Genomic DNA, 19,917 nt, shown 5'->3' on the forward strand with positions numbered 1-19,917 from the left:
AAATAGATGGTATAAAAGTGTTAACTCTTACAAGTCAAGCTGAGAAAACAAATATATATTTTGATTCACTTGCCAAAGTGAAACACTGAGAACCAATTAGCTTTACTGAAACCCTGCTTACAGTTTTGGAAGTTCCTTCCTACTGAAAGTTTTTTTCTAAACTTCATGCTGCATTTTACTGAAGATCAAACTATATGTTACACATCAGCAGAAGTATGAAGGAATAATGATAGTGGAAGATAGATATTTTGCCAGAAGTTCTCAGTCTGAGACCAAAATTCAATTACCTCCTCTTGCTGAAGAAATTTACACTCATGTTTCACACTTCCCAGAAGAGCAGCCTCACTATGAAGTCATTTTGGGTGGATTCTGTCAAACTCTTGTTAAATCCAATTCAACTTTCACTTCAGAATCCTCTGTTTAATTCACAGGGGCTATACCATCTGCATTAAGCAATTTAAGACAGCCCTGTGGTGAAATACAAAGCCTCATTTCCTCCACCTTTTTCTCATTGCACACTACCATCAAGCAAATGCATGGGCATTGGGACTATCAGGCTTGTGGCAAGGAGTGGTAGCAACAATAATGGGAGGATAGCTGGGCTAGATGATCTTGTAGGTCCTTTCCAAACTTGTGATTCTATGATTCTATGATTCAGTGAGACATCCAATAAACTTCCTGAAGCAAAATCCTTTCTATGTCATACCAAAGTGAGGTGGATTGAGAGCTGGCTAACTAAAAGAGCTCAGACAGTTGTTATCAGCAATACAAAGTCTGGATAGAGGCCTGTACCTTGCAGTGTTCCCTGGGGGTCTGTGCTGGGTCTGGTCTTGTTCAAAATCGTCAAAATCTTTCAATCAGTGATCTGAATGAAAGGATAGAGTCCACCTCAGCAAGTTTGCTGATGATACAAAGCTTGGAGGAGTATCTTGACACACCTGAAGGCTGTGTTATCATCCAGCTAGACCTGGACTGACTGGAGAGTTGGGTAGAAAGGGACCTGATGAGGTCTAACAAGAGCAAGTTTAGACTCTTGTACATGGGGAGGAATAACCACATGTATCAGTACAGGTTAGGAGATGACCTTCAGAAGAGAAACTCTGTGGAGAAGGACCTGGATGTCCTCATGGACAACAGGTTGACAATGAACTAGCAGTGTACCCTTGTGGCCAAGATGGCCAAAGGTATCCTGGGGTGAACAAAAAAGAGCATGGCCAGCATGTTGAAGGAGCTTATCCTCCCCCTCTACTCTGCCCTGATGAAGACTCATATAGAGTACTGTGTCCAGTTCTGGACTCCCCAGTACAAAAAGTGACATGTTAGTGGAAGTTACACATTTATGAATAATTTTGTAAGTAGTGAAATACACGAAAATGTTTTTGATTATGCTAAAATTGAATTATTCATAAGTCAACACTAGGTAAGAACTTGCAGAATAGATGAGACATGGCAACTATCAGAGTTCACACAAAGTTGACATACTATAAAGCTCACAATATGTACTTTGTATTCCTTTTATCTTTTGGTATGGAGTTTGTCTTCTAAGGCTCCTTTGTTTATTTAAACACAACCCTGAAAATGAGCGACATTCCCAGATAATAAAATCTAAGAAAATACTGTGGGTTTGCAATGCCCACTCAAATTTTAACCGTTGGTATATATTTTTGAGAAGCCTTTCCATATGTATTAGTAGTTTTAACTCTTACCATTAGAAGGAAGGATTATAATTAAAATCTTAATAATTGAGAAATACTTAGTGTTGAAATACAACTGGAGCCTTGGTAAGCTAATCACAGAAAATATTAGAACAAATATAAACAATACGATTTTTAGAAGCATTACAAAGCTCTCTACTCTTCTTAACATCTTTTTAGTGGCTGTGATTAATGATTTATCTGAGCAGGCTCTGCATATTTTCTGAGATGCAGTTTGCATTCAAGGCTCATTTTTTGTATATTTTTATTATTTTTATAGTGTTATTCAATCTAAAAGTATTTGCTGTTAAACTAGGAAAGAACTAAGTATACCAGGCATAACAAAATATGATTGGCATCATTTTAGAAATCTGCAGTTTTTGTTTTCCTGTGATATCTTCCTAATATACATTATTATCCTATTTTAGATAATTCAGAGAAAACAGCATTTGTTCTTGACTCATAAAATGATCTTGCTTTTATAATCTCTTGAAGAGTAAGGGAACATCCTTCAAATTGTACTTATATTTACCCAGGTTTGTTGAGCAGATGCGGGATTAATTAAGTGTTTAAGTGCTTTGTTGAACAAGGGTCTGTAGCTTGTTAAATTCATATGCCTAAGTATATGACCATATACATGAGGAAGCAGGTTCATAGCATGCTATGTATGAGTGAAATATAATTGTGCACCAATGAATCATAAAGTGAATTGTTGTCCAGGTAGTTGTGTATTTCCAGTTTCGTACATGGAATAAAGTTATATGAGAAAATGGATTTGTTCTCAGGAAAGAAAACCTAACTAAATGGGAAGTGATAGTGAGATACAGCAGCAAGTACAAGAATGAAATTGTGCTTCAGCTCATGCAATCAAAGTTAAGTTTATGATACTCAAGAGGAAATCAACAATAAAACCCATTTCAAATAAAATAAAGGAAGAGACTTTCACTTTTGTTATGCCCATTTCTTCAGGAAAGAACCAGTAGGTGTTCTTTCCAGCTTGCCTGCAAGGCAGATCAAAGGCTCCTCAGATTAATTGCTCTTCAGTAGTGACAGGCCTGGGAGACGGTTTCGATTCCAGAGCTTACATTTTTCTCAGTTTTTCTTCTTTCCCTTTCTTTTCTTTCTTTGTTTCTTTTTTTTTATTTTTTTTTTAATTTTTTTTTTCTCTCTCTCTCTCTCTTTTTTTTTTTTTTTTTTTTCTTTAATGGTTGGTTTTCCTTCATTTCTTTCTTATCTCTGACTCACTATGGAATGAAAAGAAAATCTTTCTGTGCACAGCCCTGACTGCCACTAATGTTATCTTGATGATAGCATGAGATTAAATATAGATTTTTTTTTTCTTAAGTATTGGTATCACTGTTTATAGCAGGCTCTCTACTCTATGGAGAAAGCCTGAGATCTTTCCCAAAGCACCTTGACGTGCAGTGAAATATTGGTATTTGAATTAGAGCCTAATCAGGAGCAGCAGAGAAAGTGATGTGTTTCAGCTCTGTCTTTTTTTGTAGCCAATTACTCCAAGCTCCTAGTGTTCATGTCTTCCATGTAGTTTCTTTAATTAGCACTTTATTAGTTTGGCTTCAGAGAGCTGGTTCTGGAGAAAACTTTCCTGAAGCTGCCAAATGGTCGCAAGCAGGAAATGATTAAATTTAGTCTTAAGCAATAGGCATCTGCATGTGTTCTTTGAATCTCAGTGCACATTAAAAGATGTGGTCCCAATAATTTGTGCCCAAAGGGATGTTAGGCTGTCAGCAAATGTATCTGAAAAATTTTCTCACATTATTAGTACTATTTCTACACTATTCATTTAGATCTATTTAAATAATAAAATTCTTGACTGCTCCCCATTACACTCAAGATTATTTATGTTAATGGCAAAGGCAATGTGAAGTTGGGGCCTATTTTTTGGGTGCTGCAATTTCTGTTCAGAACAATTCATTTTATTGCTTCTGTTATGGGTAGGTCTGCTGTCTTCAGTTTGTAACTATTAACACCTGAGACTGTAATCAAAGATGACTATTAAGGGGATATGCCCTTGTCAAACTGCAAAAGAATTGAATAAAAACAGCTGATTTATTAAAACAAAGACTTTTTTCTTTTTATCTTTAGAGAGAAATAGTAAATTTGGCAGAAGAAATTGTAACTTCTTTGGCTTTGTTGTTGTTTGTTTACTTGTTTTTATGTTCAAATGGTGGTTATTACCATGAATTTTCTTTTTGTTGGTATAGGTAAAGTCTAGAAGGCACCACGCATCTAGCTACTTGGCACCACACATGCCTGTTGGAAAGGCAGACAGCAGACACTAGTGTATTTGAAGGGAAATGGGTGTAGAACATTAGCAGGGAGGCTTCTAATTTACAAATATAGAACAGATTAATTTACCTGTTTGTTTTGTTTCAGTTATCTCCAACTCCTGTCAGCAGGCCTCTGCACAGACATGGTAGGCATTCTGAGAAAATGATCCTATATTTTAGGGTTTCTGGGTAGAACATACTACCAGCTGTCACTCACGTCTCACTGCATTTTCACTTGCTGGAGCTCTGGTCTAGAGGAGACACAGCTGAACAACAGTATTCCAGTGACTGAAAAGTCCTTTTAGCAATTTAAGGTAGTTTCTGAATGCTACTATAGAAACTGTTGTGCATGCAGTTTTCCATTTAATAGAACTGCTCTTAGGGACCAGGTGACTCATAGCTTGGCTAGTTCACAAGCATGAGTTCTGGCAGAAGAAGCTGTCAGAAAGGTGATTATTTACTAGCAATTTACAAGGTCTGTCTATTGGTTTGTAATTATATGATGCTTCAACTGATTTAAACAAATGAAGACATTAAAAGAATGCAAGCAAAGGCATTTACGTTTGAAGCACTTTATTTTTTCTTAAGTTATAGCTAAGAGAAATATTTCTTTGTAGCTAATAAAATCCAGAGTCAAATTAAGAACTTGATTCAGCACCCTGTATATAAATAGTATCCATGACTTCAACAGACTCATTTATATTTTTAAATGGCCATGTTTAATGCAGAGGTTTCTCTCCTGACATGCACTTTAAAACAGCCATTTGTGCAGAGCGAGTACAAAATGCTACAAAGGCTAAAGTAAGGGCACAGTGACGGGATTTTTTTACACAAACATGTAGAAAGCACAGGAAGGAATTAATGAAAACCCATGTCTTCACAATAGTCTCCAGCTTTTTGTTATTTATAGTCGGTATCTTAAAATTACAGGGAAACAACATCTGATAGCAAAAGCAACTAGAAGATATTGTTCAAACAGCTGTTATCACACATACTAAAAAGAAAATTCTATTTTTTTTTTCAAAAAAGTGTATTTTTATATTACTTCACAAATTACAAAACAAAAATGGCAAATAACCAATACTAATATCAGTTAAAATAACTTATCTGCATGGATTGCTATCAGTCTCATATTTTTAAAGAAATGGGTGACCTATAGGGGCACAGTCCTGCATTTTCAGCTGGTAAGTGGTGGAACTTCCTTGAAAATGAACAAGAATTGAAATTCTTTGATTAAGGTTTCTGACAGCACCAAGACTAGCTGAGGTCTGACGAGATCACTAGAGCACATACCTAACACTAGTACACTTGCTGTTACTGTCATGTCTCATAACCATGCCTCATAGTGTTGCACTATGCATGGCTAGATCTACAAACAAATGTGTGAAAAGTAGAAAATTCTAGTTTCTGCACTTGCTCTGGTTCTCTTAAACTATACAACTTTGGATCTCCTTTGAATAGCAATTGTTTTAAACTTGGCACAGCTCTTCACATGAGGGTTTTTCATAAATCCAGAAAAGAAAAACAGTGGGAAGCTGCATCTAGAGGTGTCTTGGGGGAAAAGTTAAAGAAGTTTGGGAGAAAGTTAAGGAAGCACAAAACTCTGTACAATACTGTGTCACTCCAATTTATAGGAGTGAGGCAAGGTTCTTTGATATATTATACCCGACATGAGATTAAGAAACAACAGTTCAAATGTTGGTCCAACCAGTTTATTAGAAATAATAGTCAACCGAGAGTATGGGGAAGGGAGAGCAGAATTAGGGTGATGAGGACGGGAAAGTGGGCGATAGGAAAGGTAGGAAGAACACAAGAATTCCGTAAAGCAGGGAAAGGGCATCCCATCACATGTCATTCTGTTGGTCCGTGCTAAAAATGCAGGGGAGAGCAGCAGCAGAAGAGAACGGCAGCAGAGTGACTGGCCACAAGCAGCAAGCTGGTGCAGCGCAGAGCAGGTGGAAGAAGCAGCAGGGACTCACGGCTCAAGATCTCACACAGCAGGCCCAGGAGTGTCTGTTGGCAACGGTAGGGCAACAGTAGAGGAATCTGAAGCCAGATACCTGTCTTGTTCTTGAGCATGCAGGCATCTTCTTCAGCATGCAGATGTCAGGTCGTGAGGCATCTGATGTCAGAAAACCTAACTTCATGGTTTGTCCATGACTACTTCTTTCCTGTCTATGTTACATTCCTGGGGGCTTGGGTAAGAGTCATGTGAGTGCCTTTGAGATGGCCATCTTCCTTGAGAGAAGCCCACACAAAAGACCACTTCACGGCCATTCATCTGCAGTTTATCTCTCTCTGGTTGTTCCTGGCCTTGTCCATCTGTGTCCCCCAGACAAAGGATTTCTTAACCCTTGCCCAGGACTTGCTTGGACTTGTCCATCCTCAGCAAACTTTGAGGCAATTGTAAAAAGCATGGCCTCTCACAAATACTTAATGAGTACAAATGGGAGTGGTTCAGGTAGATCACAAAAATCACACGCCTAAAGGAGGTAAATAATATGAATCATAGTAAATAATAAAATCTTAAAAACATTAAACCTGTACTTTCTTGATCAGACCTAGATGAGTCCTGATAAAAAACAGCACTGTGAAAAATTGGAGAGCAATTGATTTATTCTGTATGAACATATTTCTGCTGCCATGCAGTATGTGTTGGATAAGAGACGAAGCTGTGAATGTACATATCTAAAATGTATGAAAGAGCAGAATTTTGACTATTAAACAAACACATCTTTGCTCAGCAGCCAAATTATACTCTTTATTTAGCTTAATGTTTTGAATGTTGGTCTTTATATTCAGCATGAAAACACTTCTTTTATGATCTAATCATCTGTCTGTCTATCTTCTGTGTAGCTGTCATTTTCATTTCAGAATGCTTTCCCCAAAGCAGCTTCTGCCACTACTGTAGTATAAACAGAAAATATTTAATTCATTTGTGAAATAAATCTTCTTCTCAGTGTAAATAAACCTAAGTGGTACAGAAGAAGAATATCTCTAGCGCAAGAAAAGAACATTTTTGGTTCAAAATGACTAGGTAATATCTATTTTTTAAATTACATTCAAACCCGTTTAGATTTTACCTATACAAAAGCTACTTGGCATAAAGGACGACAGATAAAAAAAAAAAAAACTTGGGTTAAGGGTATTGTATACAATTGGAAAGGAAAGAATAAAAATAGAGTTTTTAATGTATTTTTATGAGTATTTTACAATAATTATTCCTTTAAACTTAAGAGTTTTAATGTGTTAAAATCTGTGAGTAGTAGGGAAAAAATAATCATGACTTAGAATATAATTCTCATAACTGTGATAAGTAGTGGGTCAAATTAGACCTGTCAAAGTGGAGTGTTTCCTCATTTTATTCTATTATGATTTAACTTTATCAAAGCTTTATTGAGAAGGTTACTTGAAAATACATTAACTCACTACTATTTGATCAGTAAGTCAGAATTCTGATTTACAGTATGTATCATAGAGATGACCAGCATGAATGACTACTGCATAATCATCACCTGACTGTTTAAATTTTATTGTTTTCCTACAATCATTTTCTTTTCATATCTGAGGTTAATGTTGGTATGGACTGAAGCACTATCTCATTTTATAAGAAACTACATTCAATACTTAGAAAGATTTCAAAATAATTCACAAATAATATCTGATTAAAATTCAATGCAAGAATTCAAGAAAGCTGCTTATTTCACATGTTCTATGAAAAATATTTTTGTCTGTCCTACTCAAAATCCACTGTGATTTATTTTGACATCATTTTTATGCAATCGCATTATTTGCTTACCCAAAGGGAAGGATGGGAAGAAGGGACTTACAGCACTTGCATGCATTAAGCAAGCTGCTTCTACAAATTTAAAGAGATTTATTTAAAGTTAGAGAAGAAAACAGGAGAAATGTGATACAGCGATAGAGTGTAGATTCTTTATTTTTACCACAAAATGTCTCTCAGTTACAAGAGAATGCTCTGAATGTGCTTTCCTTCTAAAAAGAAAAAAAAAAGAAAAAAAAAAAAAAGTCTGTTACTGATTACATTGGAATCAATATTTTATTTTTTCATTTCTATTAAATACCGGATTTATTTTATTTATTATATTAATGATGCTCACATTTTTTTTTGCACAGTTGTAAATAAATGAAAATAATGAGCATGTTTTGTCATAAGAGAACTCTTATTGCTGTCTAGTTTGGAGGATTTTCTTTCTTTCTTTCTTTCTTTCTTTCTTTCTTTCTTTCTTTCTTTCTTTCTTTCTTTCTTTCTTTCTTCCTTTCTTTTTTTTTTTTTTTTTTTTTTTTTTTTTTTTTTTTTTTTTTTAATAAAGCTAAATTTAAAAGCAGAATAAAAAATTATTTCAGCTTATTCTTACCTGGAACAGTCTTACATTAAAAATCACACAAGACACTTTGAATTTTATCAGTATAAATAAATGTCTGCCAGAAAGTATGAACACTGGAAGTTAATTTTTTGAATATTTTCCATAAAACTTTTTATGCTTTACAGTATTAAAACATACATGTATGTAGAAGAATCCAAGGAATGGTGTCAAGCTGCAACAGAAGTTCAGGTTGGATGTTTGCAATAAATCCTTCACTGAAAGGGTGGTCAGGCACTGGGATAGGTTTCCCAGGGCAATGGCCACAGAACCAAACCTACTGGAACTGTTTAGACAATGATCTCAGACATGCAATTCGATTTTGGCAAGAAAATATTTGAGTCTGACAATGGCAGGGAAATGGTAGTTGACTAACCTGAGAAGCAAGTGGCGATGATAATAGATTTCATGAGACAGAGTATAGAGATGGGAGGTTCATCAAATAAGTCTAGCACAGACAAGACCATCATCATGTAGGAGAATTATCTATGTATTAAAAAATGCAACTGTAAATTGAACTGTGAATAAACTTTGTATTTGCTTGTTATTGTCCTTTAATAGACAACAACACTATCTGTACAATATGGTATTTGAGATACTGTTTTTGCAGGAATTTTCTTTGGAAAGCAGTGATTCAGAAAGACATTTTTATGTGAGGTTCTGGAAGGTCAAAGAAAAAAAATGAAAAGGAGGAAATGGGTAATTAAGATGATCTTGCTGTGAATCATAAAGCATGTAGTAGAATTACTTAGTATTAGCAGTGCAATACCCAGAGGCAGTATCTAGATTCATCCAATGATGTTTCAAGGACTACCTTTTATATATATATACCACTAAGAACCTTGCCTACCTGTTCTGCAGTCTGTCTAGCATGACTTTAAGGACTGTGCAGTTATTACAGAATTTCCTTCCTCCAATACCACATGGAAAAAAGTTCTGGAAATGTTCTATTTTCCTTTTTCATGTTTTTTCTCTCTCTTTTTTTTCCCCCTATTTTTAAGTGGGCATGAAAACTAAAATTAATTTTTCATCTTTCAGACAAATCATTAAGTCAGAAGCAGAACAACCAAAATGGATATGTAGAAAGCAACTATTCCCTGTGGTTTTGCCTAGACCTCAGTATACTCCAGTCAAGACACCATGTGTCCAGACCTCACTGTGCAGACCAGTCATCATCTCTAGTTTTTCTATCACAGTATTGCTGTGTTTGATGATAAGATCATGTATATGAAAGAGAAATGGAAGGATGAAGAGGGACAGTGGAGTCCCCTTAATGCCTCAGCTCTGCAGCACCCATGTGTTTTTGCAGTCCTATAGTTTGCCTTTCTCAAGCAACTCTGCAATAATCTAATTAACTAATTAATTTGCTTGTTTATTTATTTTTTACCTGCTCACCATGAAGCTGCTTTGGCAGTACCTTTAGCCTCCTTTCCTAAATGTTCACTTCACTGAGATCTTCTACTTGAAGGGTTTGAATCATGTGTGTGCTGGGCCCCCTAGGGAAGTGAACTGTCTTTGCTGTTCACAGTATTGTTTTCTTCCTCTGATTTCTTATCATTTGCCTTTTAGCTTTCATCCCGTTACTCCATGGTTAAAACTCCTTCATCCTTACCATCACAGCTTTTAGTTTACAACTTTAAACTCTAATAGTAATGCCATAACAGACACGTCATAGCTGAGCAATCAATTAATATGTAATAATTTTATCTGGTCAAACATGCTCCAGTAGTGGTACCATAAACAGGAAAAGCCAGTGAGAAATTTACATGGGTTTTGGTGAAAACTGTACTACTGCTGAACAGAAAGTATAAGGGAGAAATTGCCTCCTAGACTGGGAAAGATGTCTCAGAGAGAATTCTCACCTGGAAAGTGCTGATACTTCTCCTTCCCACTTAAAAGAGGTTTTGCTGTTTCTCTCTTTTACGTTCTCTCTTTCTCCCTGTTTTTCCCCTGTAACTTTAAAGAGTACGTATGCTAACAGCCTATAACTTTGGTATGCAATACAAGGCATAATGAAAGATAAACCCACAACAATCTGCATACTTGACATCATTGTGAACAGCCATGTTATGCATAGAAGTTGAAAGTTAAGAGAAGTTAACGGTACTGTTTCAATATGAGTTAACAGAGACACCTATAGGTTCAAAATTCTTATGTTAACTTTACAGATATACCTGCAGAAATACACACAAGCCCTATTATGCTGTTAAATTCTACCAACCTTTGATAGGATATATAATTTTACACGAGAAGGCATGTAAACTATTTTGAGTGGTAATGCCCTTATATGTATCCCTATAAAAAGATGGCAATAATTTAGTTTTATAATACTTATTTCCTGTTCACAAGAGAAATGCAATGGAGATTTAGTTTTTAATTAAATGTAGTTCATTCAAGTTTTACCAGAAAATGATATGATAAATAATATTTTTAAAAAGAATGCATTAATTTAAATTAACTACTTAGGTCTGTTGTAATTCTGGATTGGTAACTCTTTATAAATTGTGACTTTTTTTTAAAATGACTTTTCCTCAGGTACAGGGAAAACATTTAGACTTTTCTTAAGCATTGCTTGTTACACATATGACATTTTTTCCTTTTTCATAGTCAAAAGCTGGTATTTTTCAAAGTTTTTTCAGATTTATTTATTTAATTGTTTTTTTGTTTTGTTTTGTTTTTGTTAGTGGCAAAATTTTAGAAATAATTGATGAAGTGCTCTTTTGTTTGTTTGTTTGTTTGTTTGTTTGTTTGTTTCCTGAAATGTTTTGATGAGGGACAGAAGACCATTCCTAAACAGTGCTAGTACCAATATAGTTTGACAGTCTCATAAAATGATTTAAAATCTGTCTCTGCTACAGACCTGGGGTACCTTTCTAAGTGCAATGGATACATTAACACCACATTTTGTGATTTAGTTGCAATTCTTCTTGCTCTGTAAAGCTGTAATTTATAGAAAACACTGCAGACTTCTATTCACTGGTGACCTATTGAGTACATGAAAAATCGAGAATCCTCAGTTTGCATTTTAATAGCTTGCATCTATTTTACATTTGCCACGCATTTTATTGCATAATTGAACAGTGCTGGTTTTAATTGTGACTTAATCAGAGAAGAATAAATACTGAGCAGCTCAATGTCCATTTTGCAGGCAGATGAATATTTTCTGGATAAAAACGTGACTGTAAATCTAAACTTTGATTTCTTCTCATGATCACTAATAGACATAGTGTAAAAGTACTGAAAACTGCACGGACAATTTAATAGGAAAAAAAGAGCTGAAATTTGTGAAACTTCCTGATTTTTCAAAATTCTGATTTTGTGTAAGAAATGACCCAGATGTTGTTGGCTGAACATTTCAGTGACGTTCTATCTCAATATGTTCCAGTTTTGTTTTTGTTTTTATTTGTTTGTTTATTTGTTTTTCTGTGCCACAACTCATTTCATCACTTGATGTCATCATAATATATGTTTAGAAACACTACTTTCCTGGTGATAAATATTCTTAGTACTAAGAATTCTTATTAAAAAATAATAATAATAATAATAATCATTTAAAATATAGATTAATAAAGCCAAGAGGTAGCAGTAGTCTATCCTGTGTTTATTCTCTGCTTTACTGGTGGAGGGATATAGTTTTCTTTCTTTGGTATACACAATTATTTCAAATAAGATATATGATTATATTTTAAGTTCTCCTTTGCCTAGTATTCTGAGTACAGCTCTCATTCCATCAGAGTCTCAAAGGTCATTATCAGAGCTATGATAAAGTATCTCTTTCTTTTAAAGGTTCCATCCTCTGAAGACTGTTGAAACAGGAGCTTAGGATGTCTGTGACTGGGCAGGTATGAGTGAGAACAAGGAAAGTCTTTGATCCTCATGCAGAGTGGGAGGACAGGATGTACCCATCCTTAAGCATCCCCTAAAGGCTTGCAGATCGCTGTGCTGTGGCATTGTGAATTTGATGTCTCTAAAACCTATACAAGAAAAAGAGAGCATTGCAGAGAATTATTGCTGAAATCATCCCATAATAACCATGGAGGAAGGCATGGTGGAGGGGAGATGACTGTCTGCTAGCAGTAGAACTGAGGTCAGACATCAAGGATGATCTTTTCTTCCCCGACACAAAGATACTTCCTGTAGAGGTGAGAAGGGAAACAGAAGAAGCCTAAGATGATTTTAACCTTGGCTGAGCTGTGCCTCCAACATATCTGCTGGGCATTAAGCACATGATTAAGCATGAGGAAGGGTCTCAGCTAATGTGGAGAGTGATGTGAAGCTGGCTGTGGCCTGTGAAAGCTTGCAGAGTTTTCTTACCTCAGAATTAAAACAATGCTTTGACTGGGAAATAAAATGGCTGACTGGATTTTTCCAAAAACACAGAGTTGTTTCCTGCATTTGTAAACTGAAGATAGATGGATCCTTGAGAACAGGTCTCTCCTCCATTTGAGAGGTGGAGGACAGAAAAGCCATGTTCACAGTAAGAAATGTAGCATTCTGTTTTATGAATAAGAAACATCTACTACTGAGTAACAGTACTACCAACCTGTTGATAAAAAGATGGGAGTCTCTAGCCCCCAAAGCCTGCTGTCTAAGTAACATTCCAAGATAGCCCAGGAATCATAATGTGATGCAAATATTTGTAACCATATTCAGAACAGAACTTTGCATCTGAGGGCAAGCAGCACTGAGTGAAGACCTCTATTAATGTCTAATGCCAGCAGGCAGTTTCATACCTCACAACTAATCACTGTCATCACAGTGAGGTGGGAGAGAGAACTGGAAAGGTAGAAGCGTGAGATCTTGTGTGTTTAGATGAAGACAGATTGCTCGTTATAGTTTTATTGTTCAGCATGAAACCATACATTATAAGAAATCCCTTTTTCTGATTTGGGTCAGCTGTTCTGGCTGTTTTCTCCCTCATCTTGTGCACTCTTGTATCCTTGCTGGTGGAAGCTGAAATGACCTTGGCTCTTTGTAAATAACAACTAAAACACCAGTGTAGTAAACAGTAATTTCATCAAAAATCCAAAACACAGCATCACACAAGCCTCTATGAAGAAAACTGAGTCTGTCTTGGTAAAAATTTAACAACCTTCATTGTAGAGCAAATCCTTTCCCCATAGTAAGAAAAAAAAAGACAGTGCAGTAGCAGAAATGACTCCAACAAAAGTAGTTTTATGATCCCTAAAAAATATTTGGTCTTCTTTTCTTACTTGCAGAAAAGGTCCAAAATAGTTAGACACAGATCACAAGATCTGTTTAAAATGTAATCACAGGAAATATTCCATCAGTGGATCAAGATTGCTGGCTAAAAACCAGAAAGTTACGTCTGAGAGCTAAACCAAAGGAAATAAAAAGTTAGAGAGCTTTAACTGATAGTCATTAGGAAAAAAATTGTTTGGTACGGTTAGCTTATTACAAATTGACTTTTTTTTTTTTTTTTTTTTTTTCCTGATTTATCTCAATGTAAACCACTCAGTTCATAGAACACCTAGCTGAAAGTTGAGTGGAGAGGAACCAAGATTCAACAACAGCAAGCACAGTCTTACAGCTGGGGAAGAATAACCATATGAATCAGTGCAGGTTTAGGACTGACCATCTGAAAAGGATCTCTGCTGGATGTCCTCATGGACAAAAGGTGTGCCCTTGTGGCCAAGAAAACCAATGGTAACCTGGGGTGCATGAAAAAGAGTGTGGCCAGCACACTGTAGAAGCTTATCCTTTCCCTCTGCTCTGACTTTATGAAGTCTCATCTGAAGTACTGTGTCCAGTTCCAATTCTGGACTCCCCAGTTCAAGAAAGACTTATTATTATTATTATTATTATTATTATTATTATTATTATTATTATTATTATTATTATTTTCCCCATCTGAAATGAATTCAGATTTTCAATTTTCTTGGTAAAAGCTGTCTCTGAGTTGTGAATATTCCCATCAGAATCACAGTATCACAGTTTCGTGCGAGTTGGAAGGGACCTTAGAGATCATTGAGTCCAACTCCCGGGATTCGAGCCTTCTGTGTAGCAGAGCAGCACTTCTACCACTTGCGCCACAGGGGGGGATTCGAACCCAGGCCTCCGGTTTTGCAAGCGGCACTTTTTACCACTGCGCCACACGGGGCACACAATGCACAGAATGCAGCAACCCATACTATTAGTATCAGGAGTTTAAAAAAAAAAAAAAAAAAAAAAAAAAAAAAGGTAAAAGGGTTTGAGTTCATGGAAAACTTTGCAAAATTTTCTCACCAAAGGTTTTAAAACCTAAGCTACAAAAAATAAAAATACTTCATTATTATTTAATCTTATTTGCAAATAAGTGGTATTAAAACAGAGGTGTAGTTTGCATTATCACAAATATGTAACCATCAAATCTTATTCCACAGAGAGCATGTGATTAAACAATATTCATCTGATACCTAATGAAAATCCTACAGAAATATCCTGGTGCATTCTCTGTAGCATATTTATGATCTTGTTGTGTCTGGTCCAAGTTTCTTGACATTCGGAATACCCCTTTGGGAATATATGACATCTTGCAGTAATGAACGCTGTGCATGTCAAAAAACATTGGCAATCTGCTGCTGCTACTCTGAGTTTTAAAAGTGGAAAGAGCAGAATGCTCATTTTTAACATACACAGGATGGTGATGTTTACAATACCAGCTGGAAATGCAAGTGCTTGTAGAAAGCATTGCTTGGAGAAAACAGAGCAGGAGGAATTGAAATTAAAAACTAACAAACAAACAAACAAACAAAAACTGGAAAACACATGCACACAAAAAAACCCCACTCAAATGTGATATAATAAATGAGTGCTGGAAAAAAGGAGCAAGGAGATCTTAGACTCTGATTGTACTCTCCAGATCATACAGGACATAATGAAATGGCTCTGAAATATTTGAAGTTGTGGAACATATGAAGAGAAATTTATGTTAATTCCAGAATTTTCCATTAGCTGAAGGCAAGCAAGGAACCAAGCAAGCAAGCAAACAAGCCAATAATAATAATAATAATAATAACAAAAAGTAAACAGAAATAAAATGTTTACTGGGATAATAGGTACAATAAAATGTGACCTGAGTCGTTTCATGGATCTCATAAATCTTTGAAAACTTAACTCTAGAAGATTTGGGTGCTGGACTTCATGGCAATGGAATTGGGGTAAAAGATGTCTTAGCATCTTTTCAGGCCTCTGTTTACAAACAGACTTGTAAGCTAGCTTATCTGGGTGATATTTATGTTTCCTTGCAAATGTAATTCTTGAACACTCATTTCATTATTTTAGTTTTGCATTCACTTACAGTCAAGAAAACATAAGAAAAAGCATTTCATTTATAATGCTAACCATTAGTGTTGTATGAAAACCTTGAGAATAATGATAGACCAGCCTGCTCTGTTTTCTACGTTTGTGTCAGCTTCCCTCTTCATAGCTCAAAAAGAAACTGCTGTTCAGGGTGTAAGACAGCCAAGTCAAGCTAAGTAAAATATACAAACAAATACTTTAAGTAAGTTAATGCTTCACTAAAAGTAATCTAGATGTTTTCCACATTGTTAGTAGAGTTTCATAGCATCATAGGCACCATACAGCATCCACTAAGGAAGAAATAATATTTTTCTTTTTGGCAGTTTAATGGACAGACTTTCAGAAAGAACAACAACAAAAAAATGGTAGATGCTTAGAACATTTGGAAACCCAACAATTTGATTTAAGCACCTGAAAGAAATCTTAGGAATTCAATAATAATAACTATTATTAATAATAATACCAACAAACTGTATCTACTTTGTAGAACATCTTAAAGATTGCGGAAATAATTGTCCTGGATTATAAGATTTAAAAAGCCTGCTGATTTTAAAATACTTTCTTTGAAACAACATATTTCAACAGAATAAAATGAAACTTCTCTTCAGAGGAAGACAATCTATGTGTCATTTGATATGTAGTAATATAAAAACCTGAGCATTTGCACTTCAGAACTCTTAAGTTTAAAAAAAGTCACATGGATCATTATAGGTCTACTTTCACTGTTAGTTCAGACAAAACATCACAAAATAAATAAAAAAAAAAAATAGTGTTCATTTTTTACCCTCCTACCTAGTATAAAAATACTGGAGATATTGTTATAAAGGATGAGCCAGTAAAAGATATTGGAGAAATCAAGTTGTGTTTTCAAAGAGGAAATAGAGTGAGATTTGAGAAATATACAAAACTATCTTTTTTTCTTAATCTATTATTAAATCAGACACTAACCAGTGAATTTCAGTGCAGTCATATACAGTATTTATTCAAATACTGTCTGCAATACATGTTCATATTTTACATTTCATATTCTACATGCAGGATAATTACATGGAACTCTCACTGGATGAAAGTATGAATGCTAGTGATGACAGTGCATCAAATACTACATCTGAAACTCAAAGCTATTATACAATAGCTAATAGAATATTCTATTTTTTTTTTTTTTCTATTCAGATGGATAACATAGGCAGTAAGAATGGTAGAACAAGAAAAAAAAAAAAAAAGGAAAAATGTCAGCAATACAGAAAATGACCAACAGAAAAACAAACAAACAAACAAACAAACAAACAAACAAAAAAGACATGATTTTGCACTTAGAAAAAAACAAAGGTACAAGAACTTAATTGAACCGAGAGATGTAAACCCTACAAAATAAACTGATAATTGTGACATTAGACAAAAGAAAATATTTACAGTAAAGTGAGATACTGAGAAAAGGGGAAAAGTTTTGTAGTCAGAAAACATGTATGAATAACTTTAAAACTTCATTTGCACCCATTCTGTCTGAAAGCATACAAATATTAGTTGCTTTATATTCACAGATATATTTTTTTTGTGACATATGGAGAATGGAATTCACTGCATAAAATTCAAAAAAGATGTGGCTGCACTGGGAAGATCTATGGATGAGACCTCAGATCTTCTAGAGACTATAGGAGGCAAGTTACTGTAGTACAATTAACTTCTGCAGGTCTAATATTTCTAAGAACAGTAAAGGCATCATATAGGCGTAAATATTCAGGGTCATCCAACAACTACTAATGCAATGGTTACCCATAGAGGTTTTTTTACCTTTTTTTTTTTTTTTTTTTTTTTTTTTTTTTTTTTTTTTTTTATTCTATATTATGTAAATAGGGCATTAGGGCATTGGCAGAATTGCAAACACAATGCTCATCTACCACCATACTCCTCAGACTGTCATTAATTTTTATTGGGGTAAAGAAATGAAGTATTATAATGTAAAATATTCAACATTTTTTAATAAGAGTTTTTTCATTAGAACATTTTGCAAACATTTATTGCAGTCCTCAATTTCTTCCTGTGAATAATGTTAGGATTTTTTCATAAATCTTTGAAGAATCAGATAGCAAAACCATATTTTCTCTAGTGGTATGAGAAACAATAAAAAAGGTCTTGATTGGATAGGATATTTCACTGGTGTAAAGTAACTGTCAGAGGGAAAAATGAAGATCTGTATGATGACTTAATATAGACTTTTGTGCTGGAAAGCAATTACTGTTTCGTAATTGACTGATAACTTTATAGATTGCTTATAAAATACAAAGTAATGTAAGACAGTGCTTTTCCATTTATAACTGCAAAGTGCTGTAAAGTGAAGAAGAAAAATGAATCAAAACCTTATACATATTTACAGCACTAAATTGTACAATATTGTCTCGCTCCAATTTATAGGGGGGAGACAAGGTTCTTTGATATATTATACCTGGCGTGAGACTAAGAAACAACAGTTCAAATGTTGGTCCGGCCAGTTTATTAGAAATAATAATCAACTGAGAAGATGGGGAAGGGAGAGCAGCGACTGTCGAGAATTAGGGTGATGGGGAGGGGAAAGCAGGAGATGGGAAAGGTAGGAAGAAAGCAAGAATTGTGTAAAGCAGGGATAGTCACCACATGGATGCAGCAGCATCCTGTCACACGTCTTTCCGTTGGTCCAAGGCAAAAGCACAGGGGAGAGCAGTGGCAGAAAGGAGTGGCAGCAGAGTGGTTGGCCACAAGCAGCAAGCAGGTCAGAGCAGAGCAGATGGTGGAAGAAGCAGAAAGGTCTTATGGAGCAGGGTCTCATGGAGCAGGCCCAGGAGAGTCCGTTGACAGCAGTAGGGCAACACTAGAGGAATCTGAAGCCAGATACCTGTCTTGTTCTTCAGCACGCAGGCGTCTTCTTCAGCGTGCAGATGTCAGGTTGTGAGGAATATGATGCCAGAAAACCTTCTTGTTTACTTTGTGAGGTATCTGATGTCAGAAAGCCTAACTTCATGGTTGCTGATCCCTCTTTAATCCTCTTTTTCCTGCCTACCTAACATTCCTGGGTGCTTGGATAAAAATCAGGTGCAGCACCCTCTGAGATGGCCATCTTCCTTGAGATAAGCCCACACAAAAGACCACTTCACAGCCATATATCTCTCTCTTGTTTCCCCTGGCCTTGTCCATCTGTATCCCTCAGACAAAGGATTTCCCAACTCTTGCCCAGGACTTGCTTGGACTTGACCATCCTCAGCAAACAGGCAAATATTGAGGCAATAGTGCAAAAGCATGGCCTCTTACAAATATCTAATGAAATTCAGACACAGAGTACTTGTAAATACTGATTTAAGGCTTTTGAGAAAATAATATAATTAAAGAAGGAAGTATTAGTATCTTGTTTTGTTGGTTAGCTTTGTTGATAAACATACAAAGGATAGATATTTTGTTCTTGTTTCATACTTAACCACCTAGCAGCATTTCAGTGAAATTCTGTGGATGTAGCCTGCTGTGGAACAAGCTAAATATTGCAAAAACTGCTAGTATATATGATCTGGCTTAATATCAGTAATGCAACTTACAGTCTTGAGGCTTGAATGGAATGCAAAAAACAGTAAGTACTGCATAAAAAAGAGAGGAAACTTCTAATACTCAACCACCATGTAGGACACATTTTTCAGAAATATTTCATCTACAGAAAGGGACACTAAAGGAGGCTGGTCTTTAAGCCACATATTTTTACTTAGTGTGCTTATATGCATATATGCACAGACAGACTCAGACTATACAGCTGTATTTCACATCTGTGCCAAAATGTTTCTGTACCTGATCCTATATTGCTTTCTTCTTGGAAAGTCTGCAAATCACTCTGACTTCAGTTTAAAAAGCCGGGGGAAGAACACATTTGGAGCTCGAAAAAGGGAAAGTGTTGAGGGAAAAGGGAGCAAGAGGACAAAAGGAGGTCAGACTCCATGACATCAATAATAAAGGGGCTCTTCAAGTAATAAATAGCAAAGAAAATAAAAATAAAAATGGAGAGACAGAGAAAGCAGATAACGACATATATCTTGTTCCGTGGTTAGCATGCAGGGTCCAGAGGCTGTTAGGGCGACTTCTGAATGGTCTTACATTGAGCTAACGAAGTCCTTCGGAGCCACAGCTTTGTGTGAGTATTGGCAGGTGATGGAAGCCTGGAAACACCGTTCTAGTAGAGGTGTAGTAACAGTGCAAATGACCTCAATATAGTATGTGCAAATAGCAGCTAAG

The sequence above is a fragment of the Excalfactoria chinensis genome, chromosome 2 (assembly GCF_039878825.1).
Source record: "Excalfactoria chinensis isolate bCotChi1 chromosome 2, bCotChi1.hap2, whole genome shotgun sequence".
NCBI classification, from domain to species: Eukaryota; Metazoa; Chordata; class Aves; order Galliformes; family Phasianidae; genus Excalfactoria; species Excalfactoria chinensis.